We start from the raw sequence: 6,099 nt of genomic DNA on the forward strand, positions 1-6,099 counted from the left end.
TTGAAGTAGGGTTGGAACTAAACGGTGCAGAGCTGTGGCCCCTCCAGGAACTGGATTTGACACCTGTGATTTAGAAATTCAATCTAGTACCCCAGATAGCAAAATACACTCGGGCCAGTTCCGGCTAGATTGTCGCCTGCCGAAGACTTACCCCTCGGCCCAACTCCGGCTGCCGGACTCGGGCCGGATGCCTGTGGACTCACTGCCCGATTCCGGCCCGAATCAAGCGGGCCAGATGCGGCGGCCGTAAGCGAGCCGACGCTGCGCATCCGCGCCGAAATCGGCGCGAGGGTAATGTGCGCTGCGGCCCGGAGCTGGCGCGATTCCGTATTTATACACCTTATAAAACCTTTTGGTATTACATTGGTACTTAATATATGGTATTACAACCATTTGAATTTATACAACAGCAAACACAGGCTATAATGTAAACACAAAGTGTAAGCACTGTGTTTAACCTTTGAATAAAGTGCAAACTGCATACACATTCTGTAACGAAAATAATCAGACAAATGACAAAATAAATAAATGTTAAACGTTTATTAATTGCAAGAAAAAAATAGTACTAAAATTTTATAAATAATTTTGTAGTGCACAAGAATATCAATATAAAAACAACAATAAAACAACACATTAAAGACACACAGAAAGATTTAAACAAAAAATCTAAAAATTACACACAAACACAGATGTTTTTAAAACAACCCTGTTTTCCCAATAGACTTAAATTAAAAATTTGTACAAACAGCTAAATTTTATATAAACCTAAATATAGAAACCAATTTAAGATATAGCAAGAAACATCTTAAAAATACCAATGACAATCCGTAAAATATCCAAGTCAAACTTGTAAAAATTACTGCAGAATTCTGAAGAAACATCTTGAAACATTTTTTTAATAAAACATTAAAATAATAATAAACAAACAAATATATATATATATATATATATATATATATATATATATATAAATAATTGCAGAAGTATAAAGTCAAACTTATTTTTAAATAAACTTGAACAAAATCAATTGCACAAACAGCAAGACATGAGTGAGATGATTATACATTTCATATATATACACGTCTTGTGCAATTTTATATTTATAATTTTATTTGTATTACGTTTATTAAAAATGTATCAAGATGTTTCTTCAGAATTTGGCGCACACACATACATACATACCTACATACCATACATATATACACACACACATACACACATATATATACATATACATATATATATATATATATATATATATATATATATATATATATATATAAATGCAAATGAAAGAAACAAATTGTTCAAGTATCAGGGAACATCCTAATACACTTAAAATGTTGTTTAAAAAATAAAACAAAATAGTGATGTAGACATTTGACACATTAGCTTTCTCTTCTTTCTTCCTCCATCCCTGTCAGGGGCAAGTTGTAGCTACCTTGTAATGCATTTTTCCACTTCTTTATCAGTGGCGTGGTATGGACATTTGTCCTCACTCCATCTGTGATTAAAAGATAAACAGATAATTAGTAGTGAACAAGTACTAATGTAAAAAAAAAGAAACAATTAGGAAAAAAGTAGGCTACCTACGAAGCAAAAAAAAAAAACAAATAAACTTAAAACACTTTGAAATTAGCAAGAGCTTGAACTTACCAGTTTCTTCATTTGTTCGGGCTGCTCCTTTAGTTGATTTTCAAGCTTTTCCAAATCAAATTGGCCAAAGGAAGGTCAAATGTGTTTACATCTGGAATTTTATCACGTCTGTTTTGGTTTTGTGAGAATCAGGCCCAGCTGCTGCTTTATGACGTTGCATGATTTTAAAACTTCAGTCAGTCGTGCTAAAAAAGAAAAATAACAGATTAGTATAAATCAACCTGTAGCTTATTCTCATACAACTTCTGTAAATACAACAGTGGGTTAGACACTGCTGATATTCTCTAGTTGATCTTTACTTTCTAGCTGCATTAAACCTTAACAAATTTAGTGATGTCTTCAATTCTTACAAAGACATCACGAGATGCAATAAGTTCTGTCTTGATCTCAAACTGCACTAGAACAAAGACTGTAAATGTTCATAGGTGTACTGCAGGAGTGTCCAAACTTTTTGGGCCGAGGGCCAGATGCAAAAAAACAAACGTTGTCGCGGGCCAAATTTTACATACATCACACAGACACACACACACACATATATATATATAAATGCAGTTGAAGTCAGAATTGTTAGCCCCCCTAAATTATTAGCCACCGTTTATTTTTTCCCCAATTTCTGTTTAACGGAGAGTTAAACATTTTTTTTCCACACATTTCTAAACATATTAGTTTTAGTAACTCATTTCTAATAACTGATTTATTTTATCTTTGTCATGATGACAGTAAATAATATTTGACTAGATATTTTTAAGACACTTCTATACAGCTTAAAGTGACATTTAAAGGCTTAACTAGGTTAATCAAGTTAACTAGTCAAGGTAATTAGGCAAGTTATTTTATAACAATGGTTTGTTCTGAAGACTTAAGGGGCTAATAATTTTGACCTTAAAATGGTTCATAAAAAAATTTAAACCGCTTTTTATTCTAGCCGAAATAAAACATAAGTCTTTCTCCAACATCATTTGGGGAAATATTTAAAAAAGAAGAAATAAATCAATGAGGGGCTAATAATTCAGACTTCAACTGTGTGTAGACAGACAGACAGACAGACAGACAGACAGACAGACAGACAGACAGACAGACAGACAGACAGACAGACAGACAGATAGATAGATAGATAGATAGATAGATAGATAATAACAAGAACTGCTGCTTAATTGAATGCATGTAATAACGACACCCGGTGGTTATTTATTGAATTACGTTCATTTTTGTATAGCGGGCCAGATTCTATTGATATTTATAAAAAGCCTGGCCCGCGGGCCGTAGTTTGGACACGCCTGGTGTACTGGAATGTACAGTATCTGTGCATCTTCATGGTGGTCTTAAGATTTATGCCATAGTCATTGATGGTGATGGTACTTGTGGTGCTGCATTGATTTCTGAAATCTTCATACCTGCCTTTTATCCAGCCTCTTTGTTCCAAGTAATTTTTCTTCATCATGGTATAGATGCGTCTATACTGTCCCTTGATCAGATACATTTACAAAACAAAACATCACTTTAGTATAGTGCCAGGGCAAAACTCACAGGTTGTAATAGATCAATGACAATGTTGACAGTATGTGTTTAAAATAATTGCAAACAAACCTGTTCTGTCTTTAGATGTATGACGGGCGATCATCATCCTCATCTGTCTACTAGTCAGAAATCACAGTTGCGTGTGGATGTTTGAGTCGAGCTTCCTCATATGCATCTATAATAAAACATCACATTGTTGTTAACCTCCCGTAAAGAAAAGTTCAAATCCTGAAATACTATCAAAGTTAATTAATGCATATAATACCTATAGTGTAAATAATCAGTACACAGAAGGTTGCACAAGATTTATTCGGAGATTCATGCAGAGTGACAGCCTTATGAATCTGAGACATAGATTTGTAAGATGGTCAAGCACATGCATTATTCTGTACCCATGAAGATTAACCTACCATTGTGAAAAATGTTTGATGATGATAGCCAATAACAATAAACCATTTCAGCTGTTTGTGAAGCAATTAGTAATGTAATGTCTGAAAAGCTCAATCTATGTTGAAAATGTATCAGCAGTTTACAGCTTATAATGGACTTTTAGCACACAACTATAGCATGCCTATTCACGTTCAAAAGAGTGTGCCATTGACTTGGTCGTGATGTGCTGCAAAATGATCTCACTAACCTTTGTTAAACAAGAACAATGAGACTTAACCAACAAATATTGTTACCCATTCATTTAAATCAGAATTTATCACCGTCAATAACATAAAAAACAAACAAAAAACATCAAAATCTGCTTTAAGACGTTCAGTTTTACATTAACTGACCATTACAGCTTGAACAAAAGATATAATTGATTCACATAGGCTAACACATATGAATTAAAGTGCACAGTAATATATATCTCTTGGATAATTTAAAGAGAATAGTAAACAGTCGAGTTTCGATCACTTTTCGTGACTAACTGCATAAACAAGATAAACAATAATATTTTATTAATCCAAAACGATTAGTTTTTATTTACACAATCACAGAATTAATACTGTTGGATAAGTTGTACGCCTGTACAATGATTTTTTCAACATCCACGGTACTTTATAATGTTAAATCAGGAAAAAAACACGTTGCCATGTTAGTTAATGGATTCGTCTACAGAAACTTTCTTTAACGCAAAGTTAGCATACACACAAATTCGTTTCATGTTTCTTTAAAATAATTAAAATAGTTTTCAGTTACTACACACGTTACAATCTAACATTGTGTTAAAGGAAAATGAACTTTCAGGCGTGTTTGTAACTGTTAGCGTTAGCATACATTAGCTCCAGTCGTGTTTCTTAAAGCAAGTTACATTTCGTATCAAACTGTTTTAAATTACTAAACGCTGTTACAACCAAACACCGTGGAAATGTTTTAAGCTCTAAATTCGCTAATTATACAGTACACAAGCCGTAAAAAGCTTACCTTTCTGACCGGAATTCACGTGAAGTCTTTAAAAAAAAAAACTTTTTCTTCTTGTGATCTTCGTGCCATGGTGGTTGACAACCAGCTTTTTGGAGCATTACCGCCACCGTCTGGATTGGAGTGTGGATCATGAGTTTAGTCACGCATGTGTTTATTATGAAACCAACTTCTGCTTTAAAACAAAAACAGTCAGCACAGGAGCGTGCTATCTCAAAAAAAAACCAAATTTTACATAGTTTTTCTCTAGATGACATGTATAATCTATTTATAAATAATATTGTTTTGTTTGCGTCTAAACATTGCGAACATCCACACTAAATATTCTTTTTTTTTTGCTATCGTACCATGAATATTTTCTCAAATTATCATTAAACGTGGAGCTAACAGATTACTAGATAAATAAAGGACTTAATCGGTTGCCATCAGCCTTAATCGGTTGCCATATGGTTGACCGGAATCGGGCCAGTGCTTTACAGCCGCATCACAACCGCATGTGCGCGAGCGAGCTGCGGGCCGCACTCGGCCCGGATAACACTCGCCGATGCCGAGTCGGAGCCGGAGGCGCCGGAGGGCAGCCGAGCTCGGGCCGATTACTGCCTGCTATCTGGGACAACATCACTGTGCTTAATTTAGTTTCTCCTTGGTTTTTAGATGTTATTATCTGCATCTGTGAAATTTTTATTGCATTGTGTCCCTGCTGCTTCGTATCTCCCGCTGTTGGCGTGGGTTTCCTAAAGGGTTGAAGTTGGTTTTATATTCGCACATTCGTTCATTTAGAAGTCTCTATATTTATTTTTCCATGTTACTTTGAATATTCGATCGGAATTAGCATGCAAGTGTGACTTGAAAACAACATGAACACTTTATTTGACTGTGAACAATGTTGCACTTTGATAGGCGTTTGGCTGCTAATATGATTTCGCTATTTAGAGTTTGCAAATAATACTTTCATGAAATTATATTATTAAGGAGAAAGTCTGAATGTGCGAATATAAAACTTTACCTCCATTCGGGTGTTCTGGTTTCCCCCACAGTCCAAACACATGCACTATAGGGGAATTGATGAAGTAAATTGGCTTTTGTTAATGAGTTTGTTTGAATGAGTGTGCATGGGTGTTTCCTATTACTGGGTTGCAGATGGAAAGGCATTCGCTGCCTAAAACATATGCTGGAATAGTTGGCAGTTCATTCTGCTGTGGCGACCCCTGATGAATGAAGGGACTAAGTCGAAGGAAAACTAATAAATGAATGAACTTAATCGATTTGTGTTGGGACAACATGAATGATTTGTGTGGAACCCTGCATTTGTTTACAGTGTGAGTGAAATAAACAATCATTTTGCGTTTAAGAAAAGCATCTTGATTTTTAAGAATGTTCCAAAACACTATAATCTAAATTCATATATATATATTTAAATATCATTATTAATAAATGATTGCATTTTAAAGCAAGTCTAGACTTCTTAAAAACTTTTCAATTCCGAACTAGTGCAGCTCACAGTGCGGCTGA

The 6,099-nt window shown here is 34.7% G+C and overlaps 1 long non-coding RNA gene across 2 annotated transcripts; it reads right to left on the reverse strand.

Annotated features, from left to right (window-relative positions):
• Positions 1-525: 525 nt before the first annotated feature.
• LOC148679874 (uncharacterized) lies at positions 526-4,645 on the reverse strand. 2 transcript variants are annotated; one of them, XR_015945513.1, is made up of 6 exons: positions 4,591-4,645; positions 3,244-3,349; positions 3,055-3,121; positions 1,657-1,841; positions 1,301-1,504; positions 526-881 (listed from the first exon to the last, which is right to left on the reverse strand). It is a non-coding gene; the product is annotated as an uncharacterized LOC148679874 (long non-coding RNA). The 2 variants fall into 2 exon arrangements; XR_015945512.1 differs by having other exon boundaries at positions 3,051-3,121.
• Positions 4,646-6,099: the final 1,454 nt, after the last annotated feature.

Source organism: Danio rerio, chromosome 19 (genome assembly GCF_052040795.2).
Source record: "Danio rerio strain M-AB ecotype USA chromosome 19, GRCz13ab, whole genome shotgun sequence".
Taxonomy (NCBI): Eukaryota; Metazoa; Chordata; class Actinopteri; order Cypriniformes; family Danionidae; genus Danio; species Danio rerio.